Source organism: Megalobrama amblycephala, linkage group LG18 (genome assembly GCF_018812025.1).
Source record: "Megalobrama amblycephala isolate DHTTF-2021 linkage group LG18, ASM1881202v1, whole genome shotgun sequence".
Lineage (NCBI taxonomy): Eukaryota > Metazoa > Chordata > Actinopteri > Cypriniformes > Xenocyprididae > Megalobrama > Megalobrama amblycephala.
This window is the reverse complement of record NC_063061.1, coordinates 37,560,226-37,581,490: the sequence shown is the minus strand read 5'-3', so window position 1 is coordinate 37,581,490 and position 21,265 is coordinate 37,560,226. Positions and strand designations below refer to the sequence as shown.

The 21,265-nt window shown below is 41.4% G+C and overlaps 1 long non-coding RNA gene across 1 annotated transcript; it reads right to left on the bottom strand.

Annotated features, from left to right (window-relative positions):
• Positions 1-2,776: 2,776 nt before the first annotated feature.
• Positions 2,777-5,435, bottom strand: LOC125252853. Its single transcript, XR_007181292.1, has 4 exons — positions 4,899-5,435; positions 3,660-4,013; positions 3,261-3,442; positions 2,777-3,189 (listed from the first exon to the last, which is right to left on the bottom strand). It is a non-coding gene; the product is annotated as an uncharacterized LOC125252853 (long non-coding RNA).
• Between the last annotated feature and the right edge of the window lie 15,830 nt (positions 5,436-21,265).

The window sequence follows — 21,265 nt, the reverse complement described above, 5'->3', positions numbered from 1 at the left end:
CAGTGGCCTGATGGATAAAAATGATTAATATAATTCTCTTTGGTCTCTAAACCAAAAACTGAAACCTGGGGTGGTTTCTGAGCCATCTGTGATTGATCAGTAGAACCTGTCTGCTTCTTTATTGAGCCAATCAGAATAATAAATGTATATGGCTGAATTTATTGATAAACCAATCAGCAGCCAAGGAACACTGAGCACACATCAATTCCTGTAAATGAACACACAAAAATTCAAACATCTGTTTAAAGTTTAAACAGCAGTGTCCTTGGAAAGTGTTCACCTCAGTAAAATGCCAATGAAATGCTGAGCTGATTTTGTAATTTTAAAAAGTTTAGAAATTGTAAGCAAATGGTAAGACCGACCTTAAAAACATTCTGTAATTTACTCACTCACACTCATGTTGTTCTAAACCTGTATTACTTTATTTCAAGGAGAATTTCAAGGTGCGATAGAATTGAAAATTGAATTTACCTTGGCATAGTTGAATAACAAGAGTTCAGTACATGGAAATGACATACAGTGAGTCTCAAACACCATTGTTTCCTCCTTCTTATATAAATCTCATTTGTTTAAAAGACCTCCGGAGAACAAGCAAATCTCAAGATAACACCGACTGTTACGTAACAATCAGGATCATTAATATGTACTCCCCAATATTTGCATATGCCAGCCCATGTTCAAGGCATTACACAAGGGCACGAAGTATTAACGTCTGGATCTGTACACAGCTGAATCATCAGACTAGGTAAGCAAGCAAGGACAATAGCGAAAATGGCAGATGGAGCGATAATAACTGACATGATCCATGATAACATGATATTTTTAGTGATATTTGTAAATTGTCTTTCTAAATGTTTCATTAGCATGTTGCTAATGTATTCTTAAATGTGGTTAAAGTTACCATCATTTCTTGCTGTATTCACAGAGACAAGACTGTCATTATTTTCATTTTTTAAACACTTGCAGTCTGTATAATTCATAAACCCTAACTAACCCTAACCCCAACTTCATTCTTTATAAATCTCTCCAACAGTGTGTATTGTTAGCTTTAGCCATGGAGCACCATCAAACTCATTCAGAATCAAATGTAAACATCCCCCCCATCTCATATTCTTTCTATTAACATGTCCCTTTAGGGGCTCCGTAGAGCACAAGTAATCCGGATTTGGTCATTTGAAAAAGTGTGTATCTGGATCAGGGTGATCCAATCCAATGTTGCTTTGAAAAACCAGCACAAAAGTAAAATGGATTACCTGATCCTGGATAGCAAAATATGGGATTTCCAAGTCCAGATCATTTTGATCCAGATGAATCTTTTTGAACAACTGGCCCCTGGAGATTAAATGACTAACTGCAACTCCACAGTTTTAAACCTTTGAAGCACTAATCCACCAGTGTATTAGCAAAATAGTCAATGCCCAACTTACCCTCAGACTGAACCCTGCGGCTTCTGCCAGCCAACGAGCAAACTATAGCGCGCTATTTGAAAAGACTCAAATGGACACAGGCAGATCGCGTGAAAGACTGGATTTTCTCTCAATCAGGGGTGCGTTTCCCAAAAGCATCGTTAGCCAACTAACATTTGCAAGTTCCGTCGTTATTTACATAGTTTTGGTGTTTCCCGAAACCATAGTTCATACTGTGGCGGGACACAGAGGGATTGAAGATTAACAAATGACGACTACGCCACCCTGGACTCTTAAATGTAAACATCCAAATAAACACTGTACTTTCGCAATTAGACATGCTGCATGATGAACACTTTGTAAAGATCCATTTTGAGGGTTATATTAGCTGTGTGAACTTTGTTTATGCTGTTTAAGGCAGTCACGAGCTCAGGGGCGGAGAGCCTGAGGATTAAAGGGGAAGCAGCCTGAATCAGCGCATTTATAATAATGCCCCAAAACAGGCAGTTAAAAAAATGAATAAAAAAAATCTATGGGGTATTTTGAGCTGAAACTTCACAGACACATTCAGGGGACACCTTAGACTTATATTACATCTTGTGAAAATGACCCTGCAATACATGAACAACCCGTTGTCTGTACTTCACCTGTCACTGATGCTAGCACCAAAGCCTTATGATGTGATATTATTGATTCCTAACGTGTCGTGCGTGCCAGAGCCAGTCGCGTTTCCACTGTCATATATGCGATGCTAAGGCTACTTATGTTAACCATTGCGATAATAAATACACGTTTATGGAAAATATCAGAGACTGCTTGAGGAACGAAGACAATTCTTATGTGATTATAATTTAATTGGTTTAATGTTTTATCTGTCTCTTCCCTGTGCCTGTTGATTCCTGACAAATGCATATCTTTCACAGATTCACACCATAGACTGTAAACACACACTCCGATTAACTCGCATAACTCATAACTCCTGTTGTCTTCTCATGAGCTCCCTCTGTTGCTCTGGCTGAAAGGATCAGGATAGATAGACGAAGAGATCGCGCAAACATCCTCGGATAGCAATCATCGCATAATTTAGAGGAAAATACATAGAAATGCTCAGAAAAGTGACGTAAACATAGGGTATGTTATCAATATATTTCTAAATGTGTAATCCTTTGGATTTAAAAGCCTTAGTGGAGTTGTTTTTTGCGTTCTTGTGATAGCAAATAAAAGGAAGCAGGCGCAACTGAATAGGTCTGTGTTTTCTTTTTATGTCAATATAAATATCAGTTAGATTCAGCATGATTGATGTGCACTCCTGACATAAATTAATAAATTACTATTACTGTAACATTTTTTATTGTAAAACATTGTTCAAATATTGATGCCGGAATCTTAAATCTTTAAGTAAAAAACAAACGTTCGCAAGTTTGGATCGTTAAATCTTGAATTACTGTCAACTGTTGAATGAATGAGTGTCACGTCGGTCAAGTCTAGCTTGTTTACTTAGAACCGGAAGACGCTCCCACCTTTGACGCAAGGCCTCATGGGGCGTAGGAAACTTGTGGATAGAAGAATCACTAATATACTAGAATAAAATAATATCAAATTCAATAATAGGGTGGGATGATGTCCAGTCAGCCTCAGATTCTTGTAGGCTTTGTTTTGTGATAATGACCGACTGACTGTGAATTATCCCTTACAAAACTGTTGTATGACATGGTTCATGTTAGCTGATTGTAGTATGATGATCAATTGTCTTCTTGCTGTTCTTGTTGTCATCCTCCTACACCTGAAAGAACAAACAGATTTAGTTGATCTGCAGTATGTGTCAGTCTGAGGATTAGATAGCGATCACATCACCTTAATCACAGCAGTACATTTGCGCGTCATTGAGAGCGGTGTCATCTCCACTCCACTGTCGCTTTTGTACCCGCGTCTTGATGCCGCAGATTCCTCTTCCATCACACGCTGAGCTCCATTTGCCCCAATTACCCCAGCCTGTGCCATCACCCTGAAGCAAATGACCTTGACTGCAGTTGAACCTGGAGAAAATTCAGATGTGACAATATTATTATAAAATATGTAACTGTGCTGCTGAATTGAATGTCAGTCACATGATCACCTGCAGCCTATGGCATAATCACAACCACGATCAGCAGCAGGACTGAGTGTGATATTAATTGAACTGCTTGATGAGGGAATACAGAGTCTTTAAATAGCAAAATAAATCCAGGATGACTTACAGCAGCACATTCTTACCTGATGTTGTTTGCGGCCATATGATCATCCTTTCCTTGGTCAGGTTCGACTCTCAGCTGGAAAGCTTTTAAGAATCCCGAAGGACACCACTTGATATTTGTCCACTCACCCCAGCTGAAGAAAAGACAAAGAGGTTTCTTGATCAAATTGATTATTATTTTAAAGAAAATCCTTAATTCACTTATCTAGCTTAAACACTTGAATGTAAGAATTGATAATAATCAGACTCCATTATTATCCTGCTTTGGACTCCACATGTGCGCCTGATGATATTCTGATCAAATGTACACAGTGAAGACGAATCACATTAAGTGCTGTATCATCAACGTCACGACGAGGAGAATGTCGTTCCACCTTAAAACAACAAAAACATTGAGACAAATGAAAGAGCTGAAACTAACCCAACCATTGTAACATTTAAATTCTCATAGTAACATTTATCTTCATGTTCTTTACAGACCCTTAAAAAATCTTAAGCAGGTGCAGCAGGGGCCAGTTGTTCAATAGTAATCTGATTGGATTGGATCAAATGGGTTGTTCAAAAAGAAAAGAAAAAAAGGATTCTGAAATCAGATTAGATCACAAAATCCAATCTGAATAAAATCATCAGTTTCTGTTGTTCAAAACTTTTTAGTAAATTGGGATATTTGATCCAAAAAAATCTGAATGACTGATCCCCTCAGAAGGGTGGATTTCAGGAACAAAAATGTATTAAAACTGCTCAAAAATACAATTATTTTGCTCTTGATTATCTTAACTGTTAAAGTTATAAATTAGAAGTAGTCATATTTAGCCTTTCGGTAAACTAATGTGCTGTAAAGTAAAAAAAAGAGATTTTGGTGCCATAAAATAATCCCCAAACAGATAAAAAAGTATCAAACAAAAATACTATATTTAACTCAAAATCCCCCCCATCTCATATTCTTTCTATCATCATGTCCCTTTAGGGGCTCCGTAGAGCACAAGTAATCTGGATTTGGTAATTTGAAAAAGTGTGTATCTGGATCAGGGTGATCCAATCCAATTTTGCTTTGAAAAGCCAGCACAAAAGTAAAATGGATTACCTGATCCTAGATAGCAAATTATGGGATTTCCAAATCCAGATCATTTTGATCCAGATGAAACCTTTTTGAACAACTGGCCCCTGGAGATTAAATGACTAACTGCAACTCCACAGTTTTGAACCTCTGAAGCACTAATCCACCAGTGTATTAGCAAAATAGTCAATGCCCAACTTACCCTCAGACTGAATCCTGCGGCATACGTTCCTCTTGGACACATGTCCTGATCCCCCCATGACCCCCAGTACATTCCGTTAGACACGGACAACACTGATTTGTATTTTCGCGGTATGCTCCACACAAAACTTCCTGTGGACTGAACGCTCACATGCTGCCCAATAACGGCTAGCAGTAAAAACATGGAACGGAGGCGACGCATTGCTACAGCACTGACCTGACCGATAAAAAATACTGATTGTTAGATTAATTTTCAGGTAGACTATCTGCAGCCTCAAAGCTATCTATCATCAGTTGATCAAGCAGACGCCAAGACGGCGTACCATAACATTCTCAAGTTAAGGAAGAAGCCTCATATTAATACACAAGATTTAGCAAAATCATCCACGATATCCAGGCCGTCCAATCGTTACTCAAAGATCAACCCCTACCATATGTGGCATATTAAGAAATCCTGCTAACTAGTAAGAGAGGGCAGATGTTCAAATGCATTCGTGTCTTGAGTTCCTGTTTGCGTGAGTGTATAAAGCCTAGATCTGGTTTTGTCTAGGTGTGTCCATGATGTGCAGATAACATAACGAAAAGAAGTTACACAAGGGCAGTGTCAGGATTTTTGCAGGAGTGAGGACCCAGGTGCAAAATGAACAATAAAGGGATTTTATTACAACTCTAAAGACAAGGCACAACAGGGAGATTAAGGTGTCAAACAGTCAAACAGCAGGGCAGGGCAGGGCAGACGACACAATGACAGGCAGGGAGGATGGTCTAAGGTGACAAGACTTGAGGACAGCTTGGGAAACAGCACCAGGTGGGATGAAGGTGGGAAGAACCAGTCAGGAATACGAGGAACTCAAGGCTTGATGCTGATCTCACAGAGACGGTGTACCATAACAGGCTTGATGCTGATCTCACAAGTAGTTCCAGTCTTGGCTGTCAGGCAGTCAAAAACAGTGGCCAGGAAAACTCAGGAAACAGGGCAGAGGAGGGCAAGAACAGACACAAGACTCAAACAATAGACAAGACCAAAACAGGCAAGGCACAAGAGAGAGTTCAATAAAATAAAACATGAGGCAACAAACACTGAAGCAGAGAACTAAGACTAGAGAAACAAAAGAAATAAAATACAAACCTGATTCCAAAAAAGTTGGGACACTGTACAAATTGTGAATTCTTGTCTAATACAGGCTTCTAGTTGCTCAACTGTCTTAGGTCTTCTTTGTCGCATCTTCCTCTTTATGATGCGCCAAATGTTTTCTATGGGTGAAAGATCTGGACTGCAGGCTGGCCATTTCAGTACCTGGATCCTTCTTCTACGCTGCCATGATGTTGTAATTGATGCAGTATGTGGTCTGGCATTGTCATGTTGGAAAACGCAAGGTCTTCCCTGAAAGAGACGACGTCTGGAAGGGAGCATATGTGGTTTTAGAACTTGGATATACCTTTCAGCATTGATGGTGCCTTTCCAGATGTGTAAGCTGCCCATGCCACACGCACTCATGCAACCCCATACCATCAGAGATGCAGGCTTCTGAACTGAGCGCTGATGAACAACTTGGGTTGTCCTTGTCCTCTTTAGTCCGGATGACATGGCGTCCCAGTTTTCCAAAAAGAACTTCAAATTTTGATTCGTCTGACCACAGAACAGTTTTCCACTTTGCCACAGTCCATTTTAAATGAGCCTTGGCCCAGAGAAAACGCCTGCGCTTCTGGATCATGTTTAGATATGGCTTCTTTTTTGACCTATAGAGTTTTAGCCGGCAACGGCGAATGGCACGGTGGATTGTGTTCACCGACAATGTTTTCTGGAAGTATTCCTGAGCCCATGTTGTGATTTCCATTACAGTAGTAATGGAAATCACAACAAAAAGTTGGGCCACTGTACAAATACATTTTCTCAGTTTAAACATTTGATATGTCATCTATGTTGTATTCTGAATAAAATATTGAAATTTGAAACTTCCACATCATTGCATTCTGTTTTTATTCACAACTTGTACAGTGTCCCAACTTTTTTGGAATCGGGTTTGTAGATATGGATGTCCTACTCAACCAAGAATGCAACTTGACCAAATATTAAAGTATTAAAATGAAATTTGAATTTGTGCCGCATCAAAAGAACTTTTAGAATTTGCCATTTTAACTAAATAAACACATTATTATTGATATAATTACGCCTTCAGAAGGGTAAGAAAGTTTAGGATAACAGGGTTGTCAATATTACACTTTAATTTGATGTTTTATTAATAGAGTTCAGGACTGGCAGTTTCAGATAATTTGATTAATTAACATGAGTGGAGCACATTCATTAACGGCAAGAGGTGTGTGTGTGTGTGTGTGTGTGTGTGTGTGTGTGTGTATATATATATATATATATATATATATATATATAATATTGTGCTGTCCTCACTGCAGTGTAGCAACTGCAGCTATACAGCCAGCTAACTCTGATACAAAATGACGAAAAGTCGTAGTGAGCAATTTCTTGCTGTTTACTGTGGCTTTCAACATCATCTTACATGACAGAGTGAAAACTGTAACAAAGGAAAAAAGTTTGAATGTTTTAACAAATCTTGTCTAATGAAATATATCTGTATCTGCATGTAAATAAACACTGTAACTATGTTTGGTCTTTTCTTTTAAACATTATTGTAACATCAACTTATTAACATAATGAATTTTGTACTTACGACATTGCTTCTAGCGCTAACAACAGATGGATTGCATGTACACACATACTGTCAACTTCCTTCTTTCCTTACAGGAAATAACCTCTAACCCCGAACTCCAGATCTACATCATATCAAAATAAAAGTCCTTAACATTTTGCCTTAATGGCAACACACTCCCCGCCTGCCATCTGTGAGGTCACTACACTTAACAAGTTATGTATTAACTAAACATATGAACATCATTCTTTACTCAGAAGCAAAACAAGTTCCGTCACTGGTCTAAGGTACTTTTTTGAATGTCCTTGATCCGTGGTCTTCAATTCCACCTTACGGACTTTCCCGTCTTCTCCAGGAATAACCTTTGTGATTATCGCCATAGGCCAGTTGTTGCGGACAACTAGGTTGTCTTTGAGGAGGACGACATCTCCTTCCTGCAGATTTTGGTGGGACTTGGTCCATTTCTTCCGGCCTTGTAAAGTTGACAAGTACACTTGTCTCCAACAGCACCAGAACATGTTGGACAAGGCTTGTACTTGTCTCCACTGCTTGGTTAAGAGGTCTCTGTCCGTAAAGTCTCCTGGAGGAGGTGGAGTACCGACTTTCTGAGTTAATAACATAGATGGTGTGAGAATGAATGGATCCTCTGGATCATTTGAAACTGGAACCAGAGGCCTTGCATTCATAATTAGTGTGCACAAGACTTCATGGGTCAGGCGAGTGCCATTTTCAAGAAGCATTGACTCCAGAATCCTTCGAGCCACTCCAATGAGGCGTTCCCATGAACCACCCATGTGCTAAGCATGTGGTAGGTTAAACACCCAGGAGCATCCTTGTTGGTGTAGGTACCTCTGCACAGCGGTGTCTGGTTGGTCTGTGCTCATCCCGAGTTCTCTGCAGGCCCTTATGAAATTCGTGCCACAATCTGACCGCAGTTGTTTGGCTGGTCCTCTTATGGCAAAGAAAAGCCTTAAGGCATTGATACAACTCGAAGTGTCCATTGAGGCAATCACCTCAATGTGAACCGCCCTGGAGCTCATACAACAGAATAATATGGCCCACCTCTTGCTCTCAGGCTGAACTCCTCTTGTACGTCTGGTAGTGATGTGCCATGGTCCGAAGACATCTAACCCCACATACGTGAAGGGAGGGCAGGCTTTGAGACGCTCTGGTGGCAAATCCGCCATTAACTGCTCCTGCATCCGTCCTCTGAGTCTACGACAGGTCATGCATTTGTGAAGAGTTGAGTTAATGAGTCTTTTACCTCCCAAAATCCAGAGTCCTGCAGCTCTCACAGCGCCTTCTGTTAAATGGCGGCCCTGATGTTTTACTTGGGTATGATGATGTCTGATGAGCAGCAAGGAAACATGGTTGTCTTTTGGGAGAATTACAGGGTTCTTTTGATTGATTTCTACGTCTGCGTTTTTCAGGCGACCTCCGATACAGATGAGGTCATTCTGCAAAATAGGGTTGAGACAACATAGACAGCTGTTTATAGGAATTGTCTCGTCTCTTTCTAGAGCCTCAAATTCCTTTCCGAATGCTTTTCTCTGTACGGCTCTAATGATGACTTCTCTGGCTTGGGAAAGCTCATCCAGAGAGCAAGGCAGCTCACATTTATGCCATCCTCTACACTTGTCCATCATGTTAGGGGACTTGTAAGATCTTGCAACATGAATTAAGAGTGCTACAGCTCGCTGGAGAGTGTTGAAGGTGGAGAACCTCCCAAAACGCTCTATGCTGAGACCTTTCTCATGTAGTTGGGTGGCATAACTCTTCACATCCGGACAAATTTCCGCATCCAATTCTGGCGAGACTAAACTGAACGACTGAATAGGCTCTGGCTGAATGGAAAGCTTACGCAGAAAGGTAGGTCCGTTGAACCACATTGTTTGTGTGAGACGTGATGCTGGAACAGACCTTGACACAATGTCAGCCGGATTGTCCTCTGTGCGTACGTAGTGCCACTGTTCAGGATTTGTGGTTTGTCGAATACGCTGGACTCGATTGTGGACATATACATAAAACCGTCTGGATTGGTTATGAATGTATCCAAGAACCACTCTGCTATCAGTTTAGAACTTGATGGAATCTAGCTTCAAGTCCAGTTCATCCTGAATCAGTTCGGCCACTTCCACAGCCAAAACCGCAGCACATAGTTCAAGTCTCGGTATGGTTGGCTCTGACCGAGGAGCGAGCTTAGACTTCCCCATGACAAATCCAATGTCAACAATGTCTTCTTGGATGATCCTCAAATAAGCTACAGCCCCAATGGCCATAATAGGCATCACAGAACACACAGAGTTCCATCCGTTCGGCCTTGATTAGAGAGAGACCTGTGTACATCCTTGAAATATGGAAGTGCTTCAGCTCTTGAAGTGAGTTTCGCCAAGCCTCCCACTTGCCTAATTTCTCTTCAGGTAATGGAGTGTCCCATTCTGAAGCCTCAAAATTCAGCTCTCGGAGAAAAGCCCTGCCTTGAATTACGACAGGAGCCAAAAAACCCAAGGGATCAAAAATACTGTTCACCATGGAGAGAACTCCACGATGAGTAAACGGTTTTACCTCAATGGACACAGAGAAGGTGAATGTGTCCATAGCTACCTCCCACAGGAGGCCTAAGCTGCGTTGGATGGGCGACTCCTTCGCACAGAGGTCTACCTCTTTTCCCTCTGCCACACAGTCCTCACTTGGGAAAGCTGCCAAAACAGCCAGACTATTCGATGCAAACTTGTGGAGCCTGATGTTAGACTCAGCAAGCGAAGCCTGAGTCCTACGCAGCAAGTCAATGGCTTCTGCATCAGTAGCGACAGAACAAAGACCGTCATCAACATAAAAGTGACGCTCGACAAAGTTAACGGTGTCTTGTCCATATGTTTGTGCACCGTTTCTGACAGCCCTTCTAAGCCCATAAATTGCTACTGCTGGGGACGGGCTGTTCCCAAACACATGGACTTTCATCCTGTAGTCTACGACTTCACTCGTTACATCATTGTTCTTGAACCATAAGAACCTCAAATAGTTCCTGTGTTTCTCTTCTACGAGAAAGCAGTAAAACATCTGCCTTATGTCTGCCATAACAGCCACCTTTTCCTTTCGGAACCGCATGAGTACTCCCAGAAGAGAGTTATTAAGATCGGGCCCAGTCAATAGTACATTATTTAAAGAGATTCCGGAGTGTTGGGCACTCGCATCAAACACCACCCTGATTTGACCCGGTTTTTGTGGGTGAAATACTGCAAAGCTCGGTAAATACCAACACTCTTCATCTTCCCTAAGTCCAGGTGCCACCTCAGCATGATCATTCTCCAGCAGTTTATCCATGAACGCTACATATTGCTGTTCCATCTCCGGCTTTCTTCTCAAGTTGCGTTGATGTGATGCAAATCGTTTGAGTGCTTGGCTGCGGTTGTTAGGCAACCGTTCTCTAGGCTGCTTGAACGGTAGTGGAGCGACCCAACTGTTTGAATCATTTCTGTAGACTTCTTTGTCCATTATGTTTAAGAAAGTCTCATCCTCAATTGATGGTGCCAGCTTGTTGTCCTGTTCAGTGCGATCAAATACATTTTTCCCCAGCTTGTCTTCTTTAGCCCTGCTAAGCCCTAAAACACTCTTCCTGGGCTCTTTGCTGTGAAGTTCATCACTGACATGCATAAAACTTGTGCACGGTTGGAGGAGCGAAGGCCGTTGACAATCAAGCACTATCGTCCTGTACGTGCTGACATTTGGCTTGTGCGCATTTCCTAGGCAGACCTCACCAACCAACACCCAACCTAGGTCAAGACGTTGAGCAAAAGGGGCGTTGGGAGGGCCATTCACTTGTTCCCTTACCTTGTGCACTCTAATTACGTCTCTACCCAGCAGCAGCAGGATCTCTGCAGTGGAGTCCAACTCAGGAATGTGTTCTGCTACTTTGACGAGGTGAGGTTGATGAAGAGCGGCGTTCGGCGTGGGAATTTCAGCCCGGTTGTCAGGTAAGTCATTACATTCGATAAGTGGGGGGAGAGGGATTGTCACTTTCCCATCAAGTGCTTTGACCAAAAAATCTTCAGTCCTTCTACCAAATGTTTCCTCCGTGCCGGAGCACGTTCTCAGTAAGTAAGGATATGGCTTACTCTGAATGTTGAAAAGATCGAAGAAACTGGACGTCGCCAATGACTGGTTGCTTTGGTCATTTAAAACGATATATGCCTTGATGGCTTTATCTGGACAGCCCTTGTGATACACCTTTGCTAGGCATATCTTGGAACATGACCTCCCAACTTGTTCCGCACCACATACTTCAGTACAGCTTGAGCTGACGACTTCCCTACTGTCGTTACCCTCTTCTCCCTCCCCGCCATTCATCGATGAGATTACAGGAGCCGTGGACTGTGGTGGAGGGCCCGGATGCATAGCTGAGACATGTTTGGTGCTGTCACACTCGGAACATTTCACTACTGCAGTGCAGTCCTTTGCCACATGACTACTTGAGCCACAGCATTTAAAGCAGAATCCTCTCTCTTTCAGAAAAGCTTTCCTGACTTGAAGGTCTTTGGCTCTAAAGGCTTTGCACTTCTTCAATGGATGTGGTTTTGCATGTATAGGGCAGCTCTTATTTGGATCAATAGAAGTGCTTGACTCTGCTGGGGAGACATTGGTCTTATGAACTGCAATGGGGTTCTTTGTGCTTTTAAGGGACTTTCAACCTTTACAGAAGATCCACTAGCATTTAAAAAGACAAAACTTGGATCATTCCTTTTCTTAGCCTCATAGCAGATGAATCTGGTAAAGAATTCAAATGGTGGAAACCATCCTCCATTTTCTTCTTTAAACCTTGAACCCGCAGAGATCCATTTTTCTTGAAGTCCATAAGGCAGTTTGGTTACTATAGGTTCAATGCCTCGAGCAGTATCCAGGTAGGACAAACCTGGAGAGTAGCCGTCTTCCTTAGCACACTGCACTTCCATCAGCAGATCCGCTAACTCCCTTAACTTCAAATTTTCTTTCGCCGAAACCTTAGGGAACTTATCGAGTCGCGTGAAGAGGGCTTTTTCAACTACCTCTGGTGCTGCGTAGCATTCCTGAAGACGTTCCCAGGCTTTTCTGAGTGCTACGTCTGGACTCGCTACATGCACTGAACGCAGGCGCTTCACTTGGTTGCTGGATTCTTTGCCAAGCCATCGAGTCATTAAGTCTAACTCCTCAGTCGCAGTGAGAGCCAGCCCTTGTGTGGCATTTTTATATGAAGGCTGCCAAGCGTGATAATTTTCCGGTTTGTCGTCAAACTCATACAAGCTTGCACTCACCAGGTCACGTCGAGCTAAATATTGCGCAAGTAGCATGTTCAGTAGCAGACACGCCCTGGTCGGGTTTTAATTGGGGGTAATAGCACGGAGCAGAAATATTCAAGTCAGTATGAAACTTCTTCGAATTGACTTGAGCATCCTCTCTGTCTGTTAAAGTCTTACCATATGACAGTTCGACTGCCGGTGGAGCATAAGCACCGTCTAGACCATCCTCCAATAAATTCACATTTCCTATGTCATTAGCCTGACGTACCTCATGTGAAGGAACATGGTCCTGCCGGTATGGAGAGAAGGGGTTATTCGGACTGAAAATAAGAGCGCCATCCGCAACAGGCGGAAAGTCTGAGAGCAATCCTCAGTAAGCGCCCGCCTTGCGGAGCTAGTCAGGTCAAAATGAGTTTGGACGTATTCGCTTGTCCGTTCCATTTTATCTTCTCTTGAAGCACTTGTTTCATCCAACAGAATACACTTCGCAATTGTATCAGCCGATTCCCAAACGGCTGCTTCAGCTTTGGCAGCCGCCGCTTCACGACACATCGCAAGTTTTTTTTTACTTTCTCCAACTGTGATTCAGCTTCTTTAGCTGCCTTTTCTATTTTTGCTTTAGCCTCTCTTTCTGCATATTCAGCGCGTACTTTAGCAGCTGCTGCTTTAGCCCGTGCACGGATTGCTGCACTGCTTGATGACGCAGATGAGTGAGAACTTCCACTAGCTACAGAAGACTTAGTACGTTTTCCTTCCATCTTGTCACGATGTTCAACACTAACTTCGTGTCTTTTCACTGTGCTGTCCTCACTGCAGTGTAGCAACTGCAGCTATACAGCCAGCTAACTCTGATACAAAATGACGAAAAGTCATAGTGAGCGATTTTTTGCTGTTTACTGTGGCTTTCAACATCATCTTACATGACAGAGTGAAAACTGTAACAAAGGAAAAAAGTTCGAATGTTTTAACAAATCTTGTCTAATGAAATATATCTGTATCTGCATGTAAATAAACACTGTAACTATGTTTGGTCTTTTCTTTTAAACATTATTGTAACATCAACTTATTAACATAATGAATTTTGTACTTACGACGTTGCTTCTAGCGCTAACAACAGATGGATTGCATGTACACACATACTGTCAACTTCCTTCTTTCCTTACAGGAAAGTCAGGGTGATATGGCCAGCAGCCATATCACCCTGTAGCCCAAGACTGGTTGCCCACTGAAGCTAAGCAGGGCTGAGCCTGGTTAGTACCTGGATGGGAGACCTCCTGGGAAAAACCAGGTAGCTGCTGGAAGAGGTGTTGGTAAGGCCAGCAGGGGGTGCTCACCCTGTGGTCTGTGTGGGTCCTAACACCCCAGTATAGTGATGGGGACACTGTAGTGTAACAAGCACCGTCTTTCGGATGAGACGTTAAACCGAGGTCCTGACTCTCTGTGGTCATTAAAAAATCCCATGGCACTTCTCGTAAAGAGTAGGGGTGTAACCCCGGTGTCCTGGCCAAATTCCCTTTATAGGCCCTTACCAATCACGGCCTCCTAATAATCCCCATCCATTGGATTGGCTCTTTCACTCTCTCTCCTCTCCACCTACAGCTGGTGTGTGGTGAGCGCACTGGCGCCGTTGTACTGTGGCTGCCGTCGCATCATCCAAGTGGATGCTGCACACTGGTGGTGGATGAGGAGAGACCCCTGATATGATTGTAAAGCGCTTTGGGTGTACAGTTGTACATATGAAAGCGCTATATAAATGCCTCATTCATTCATTCATTCATAAAAACCACAGTAGAGCTATATACTATTTTTGGAAGCTGTTACAGAAACATTTTTACAAAAAAAATCTTCTGATTTAACCTTGAGATTTGAAGTATTAGATAGCTTAGATATTTGCACCACTACAAAGACACTAATTCTTAATTTCTGATAGAAATGCAAAATCAATCGGTAGTTTATAACGAGACACAAACTTTTACATTTAATCGCGTTTGGTCCCATTTATTTTTGATAACAGTGCATACACATACAAACTTTTAGTCCAAAAGTGCGCACATTTGGAGAAATGCACATTTACAAATTGGCAAACAAATTGGATAACAATTTAAAACAATGTCAACAACTACATGCATGCACAGTTTTGAGGCAGCTTTAATCGCATGTTTGGTAATTTCATGACTTAACTTACAACAGAACAACGACGGTGCACGGTCGTAGTTTCTTTTGCGCTCTATTTAAACCATAATAAAGTAATTATGCAGCGCGCGCCGGCGCATTTGCGCATGCAATTCTTGATTTCGCGCCACGAGCACAGTATAACGGCTGATTGGACAGTCGTGTTAATTTTTCTGAGTTTTACCGACATAGCCTGACATCATCTCATCTGACCGCAGTTCACTGTTGTTCAAGTGAAGCTTCCTCGTCGTCACCTAACGTTACCTTTTCCCAGTGGCGGCTGGTGCAAAAAATATTTGGGGGGGGCGCAAAAAAAAAAAAAAAAAAAAAAATTCGAAATGCAGGAATGAATAGGCTAATTGTTAAATAACCATTTAACAAGTGATATAATAATGTATCTATCTAAAACATGGAAAATTCAGTATTTAAAGCATGCCATAGGGCTGTGATCTAAAAAAAACTGTATTTAATTAAAAAAAAAAAAAAAAATTATTTAAGATCCTGCCCAATATTGTCCTAGAAACAATGTTCATATTGAAGGCTATGAAAAAAACATGAATGTAACTGTAGTATATGCTATAAATTATGTGCAAAAAAGGGGTCAAATCATATTAGGCCTAGGCTACATTCTAAAATTGTACCTTTACAATCTAAAAACAAAATGTTTTTGAAGCAGAAATTAAATACACTAAACTAAAAATGAAAATAAATAAAAACAAAAGAACAGACTAATAATTATTATTATTTTGATTACCCTACAATAGTCATCTTACACAGTTACTGCTATCGTACAAATACACTTAGTTGTAGGTTCGAAATTCTACATATGACATAATTATGTTCGCCAACAAAAACAAATTTTCAACAAATATTTTGAGCAAAATGTATTTTACTCAGATTGAACTCCGTCTGTTCGGAACGCGGCGGCGCTCGTTCACGGAAGTTTGTGCTTGCTGAAGGCTCGTCCACGCCTGACTGCAAAATGGAAATATTTTCTCGACTTTCTAACTTTTACAGGTGGAGAATATGTCTGTCAAATGTAAATTATGCACTGAGGAAATTATTAAATGTCATTTCAGCTTAAAAAAAAAATTATTAATAGAGGTATGTTTGTTTCCACCAATCGCTGCACAAGTTAAGGTTAGGTATGATGACGAAAGCACGTTAGTGCGAGCCCTCCTGGAACCCATAGAGAGGGATGGGCAACTCCGGTCCTGGAGGGCCAGTTCCTGCAGAGTTTATCTCCATCCCTGATAAAAACCACTGCCTATAGTTCTACTAATCCTGAAACCTTGATTAGCTGGTTCAGGTGTGTTTGATTAGGGTTGGAGCTAAACTTGAGGACACTGGCCCTCCAGGACCGGAGTTGCCCATCCCTGCCATGGATTGATTGCAGTGCCTGCAGTTCGAAAAAAAAGTTCTTTGAATGGAGGTCTATGGGAGCCGGGGCAAATCTCCGCCAGACTGAAATGCCCAAAAAGAAGCGGTACTCCACAGAACGTGATTGACGCTGATTGGACTATATCCAGAGGCAGAACAAACAGCCTAGCAGTGACAGCTATAGAGTAACTCTGTGGTTGAATGTGATTGAAAAATCCGTCCCTTTCTCACTTTGGTGGTGCGTCACCCTATTGCCCTAATGAAGAAACCGCCCCTGTGTCTAACGTTATCTATTTTTCAAGAAAGAAATTGCGCACACACACACACATACATTCAGCACCTTTGCCCGGTTAATTTAAAAGAGTTGTTTTTCTTATAAGCCAAAAGCTTCACTGTAGCTACTCTCTCTCTCTCTCTCTTTCTCTCTCTCTCTCTCTCTCTCTCTCCCTCGCTCAAATTCATTCAAAAAATTGAATTCTTAAACTAATAACTGTAGATAAAATATCAAACGCCAATTACCTTTATTTTCCGGTCTGGAAATCTGTTCAGTCAGATTTTGTGCTGCAGTACAACCATGACACTGACAGCTGTTAACTTATCCATTCTGACAGGTAATCATGGCCACTTGACACGAAATATATAAATAATTTTAATAGCACGGCCATTCAGAAACCGAGGGTCTGCAAACCCGATTCCAAAAAAGTTGGGACACTGTACAAATTGTGAATAAAAAAGGAATGCAATAATTTACAAATCTCATAAACTTATATTTTATTCACAATAGAATATAGATAACATATCAGATGTTGAAAGTGAGACATTTTGAAATGTCATGCCAAATATTGGCTCATTTCGGATTTCATGAGAGCTAGTTTGGACAGGTAGCAATAAGAGGCTGGAAAAGTTAAATGTACATATAAGGAACAGCTGGAGGACCAATTTGCAACTTATTAGGTCAATTGGCAACATGATTGGGTATAAAAAGAGTCTCTCAGAGTGGCAGTGTCTTTCAGAAGTCAAGATGGGCAGAGGATCACCAATTCCCCCAATGCTGCGGCGAAAAATAGTGGAGCAATATCAGAAAGGAGTTTCTCAGAGAAAAGCTGTAAAGAGTTTGAAGTTATCATCATCTACAGTGCATAATATCATCCAAAGATTCAGAGAATCTGGAACAATCTCTGTGCGTAAGGGTCAAGGCCGGAAAACCATACTGGATGCCCGTGATCTTCGGGCCCTTAGACGGCACTGCATCACATACAGGAATGCTACTGTAATGGAAATCACAACATGGGCTCAGGAATACTTCCAGAAAACGGTGTCGGTGAACACAATCCACCGTGCCATTCGCCGTTGCCGGCTAAAACTCTATAGGCCAAAAAAGAAGCCATATCTAAACATGATCCAGAAGTGCAGGCGATTTCTCTGGGCCAAGGCTCATTTAAAATGGACTGTGGCAAAGTGGAAAACTGTTCTATGGTCAGATGAATCAAAGTTCTTTTTGGAAAACTGGGACGCCACGTCATCCGGACTAAAGAGGACAAGGACAACCCAAGTTGTCATCAGCGCTCAGTTCAGAAGCCTGCATCTCTGATGGTATGGGGTTGCATGAGTGCGTGTGGCATGGGCAGCTTACACATCTGGAAAGGCACCATCAATGCTGAAAGGTATATCCAAGTTCTAGAACAACATATGCTCCCATCCAGTTGTTGTCTCTTTCAGGGAAGACCTTGCATTTTCCAACATGACAATGCCAGACCACATACTGCATCAATTACAACATCATGGCTGCATAGAAGAAGGATCCGGGTACTGAAATGACCAGCCTGCAGTCCAGATCTTTCACCCATAGAAAACATCTATCATAAAGAGGAAGATGCGACAAAGAAGACCTAAGACAGTTGAGCAACTAGAAGCCTGTATTAGACAAGAATGGGACAACATTCCTATTCCTAAACTTGAGCAACTTGTCTCCTCAGTCCCCAGACGTTTGCAGACTGTTATAAAAAGAAGAGGGGATGCCACACAGTGGTAAACATGGCCTTGTCCCAACTTTTTTGAGATGTGTTGATGCCATGAATTTTAAAATCAACTTATTTTTCCCTTAAAATGATACATTTTCTCAGTTTAAACATTTGATATGTCATCTATGTTGTATTCTGAATAAAATATTGAAATTTGAAACTTCCACATCATTGCATTCTGTTTTTATTCACAATTTGTACAGTGTCACAACTTTTTTGGAATCGGGTTGTATGTCAACATTACAATTTAGAGTAATCTGTTATCGGAGGTGACTGTCCAATGAATGTGGTTTCAGAAATGTACATATATAATCATGCAGTTGGCTAACAATATAATAATTTAGGCATTTTAATTTACAATCACTGTTAGCAGATTAATGATTACATGTTAACAATAATTAGGATATAGAAATTTGGGAATGTGCATGTTGATCCAGATGTTGCTTCATCTGAAGTCCTCGCAGGAGTTGGTGCCGTTAGTGCTGTGGTGATGAGGAGATGACTTGCAGGTGTGGGTGATGGCTGAGTGGTGGAGTGAGTGCAGGTGTGAACCAGGAAGGATCATGGGAAATGGAGTCTGGGAATGACTGGAATTGTGACAGCAGGCTTGTAAATCCCACTATGCTTCATTATTCCTAAGTACAACCTGCACAGCAAAGGCCCTGTCCCAAATGGCGCACTTCATGTAGACTTTCGGTCTTGTGGACTTAAATTGTGCGTGCTCGCCGAGTCTACGAGTCTGTAGGCCGTCCCATTCAGCATTTTAATGATCTGAAGTGTGCTCAGCAGCGCCCCCTTTGTACCCTTGAATCGGTCTTCCGCGAAGCCCGCATAGATGCAGGCTCCGCACACTTTAACTACCCAGGAATCCTTGCGAAATGCCAATCAGACAACGGATGGGAGGAGATTTTTATTGTTTATTATGAGTTAAAATTGTAATCTTAGTTCAAATGGAACATTATGTATTATTACAACTGTATACATTATTTAAATAAGCATGTATATATTGTCTAATACCTAGGTGGCATAAGCAAAAGCAGGCTGTGTAGTTGACATGGAGATAATATTTTGCAAAAGAAAAGAAACCTGTTCTTGATGCTAAATATTATCCCTGAACCTGCAGCTCCTGTCAAAAAACAACCAGACCGGCGTGACGATCGAGTCTGTCCCAAAAATACCTCTCAATGCGCCCTCGTGGACTCGCGCCAAAGGCCCTATAGGTCTGCACTACATGACGTCACCAAAGTGTGGACTCTGAGGAAGTCCACAAGTCCGGAGTGTGCCATTTGGGACAGGGCCAAACAGATCAGAATACACTGCAAAAAAATGATACTCTGACTAGTATTTTTGTCTCATTTTCCAGCACAAATATCCACACATTTTTAAATGTATTCTTAAAATGCATTTACTTTAGATGCAAAAAGTCTTGTTTTCAGGAAAACACATCTGCCAATGTGGTCAGAAAAAATAAACTTAATTCAAAGAGAAAAACAATACTATATTTCTGACCACACTGACAGATATTTGTTCTTGACTCAAGCATAAACCCACTTCATTTGATACTTTCCTCAGAAAACAAGTCATTTTGATTCTCAAGTGCATTTTTTGCAGTGTATAGAGTGGCTCAAGGCATCAGATTTGATCAATATCGTGATACTCTGGTTCCAGACAGATAGTGATGCAAAACTAAATGACTGAGAAACAGGAAAACTGATCTCAAATATTACAATCATATATATATATATATATATATATATATATATACACACACACACACATACATTTGCAAGAAAAGTATGTGAACCACTTGCAGAATCTGGGAAAATGTGAATACTTTTAACAAAATGAGAGATCATGTTGTTTTTTGTTTAGTACTGTCCTATAGATATATTACATAAAAGATGTTTTATGTTTTGCACACATGGCCAATGGCTATCTTCTCGGTCTCCGAAAGCTAAGGCGCAGAGAACGGATAAAAAATCTGTCAGAAACGCAACAAGCGGCGGAAAAGCTGACAGAGAGGCAAACGTACTTAAGGCTGATTTATACTTCTGCGTCAAGTGTATGGCGTAGCTACGGCGTAGGCTGTTTCTATCATGTGTAGTCTACGATGTAGCCTTTCAGGGGACACCTACAGTCAAACTGCAACAAAAGTCATTACCTATTTTGCCGCTTCTCTGCCATTTCTATTTGTAAGCTTCTCTGACTAGGGCTGCGTCCAAAAATCTAGGTAGCTGTCTTGCTGCCTCGCTGTCTTATAAGAGAATGACTTGTATGGCAGCGTTTGTGCATGAAGGTACCTCACGATTTCAGACAGACTTCTGAGGCAGCATTAACAGTTTAATGATCTACAGCAATATAGCGTGAGCTTTGGTGAGAACTAAACAAATAATTAATTACTACAGTAGTAATTTCTTGATAGAAATTATATCAAAATTGAAATATATTGGTCAAAATCATACATTTATACACAAACTGAGCAGCAAACTTTCGGACGCCATCTTTATTTTTCTAGCTCAACTGTGACAGAATGGAAAGCACAGGATTGTGGGATATCAAAGGCAGCTAAGGATACATCTATGCTTCCTTCAAAAATCGATCTGAGGAAGGTATCTCATGAGACAGGAAGTGAAGCTAACATTGGATTCGGACGTGCCTTGATGCCTTATTACCTTGAAATGTGTCCTCAGAAGGCAGCATTTTCCACTTTTTGGACGCGCGCCAGTTTTAGACGTGCACTTGCGAACTTCCCTAAGCACTTCCACTCGGGGAATCCCTGCCGCCATTTTGAAGTGCGTCCCACTTTGTGAAGTGGACGAGGGAAGTTTACATGTGAGCGAGTCTACTTCATATGTA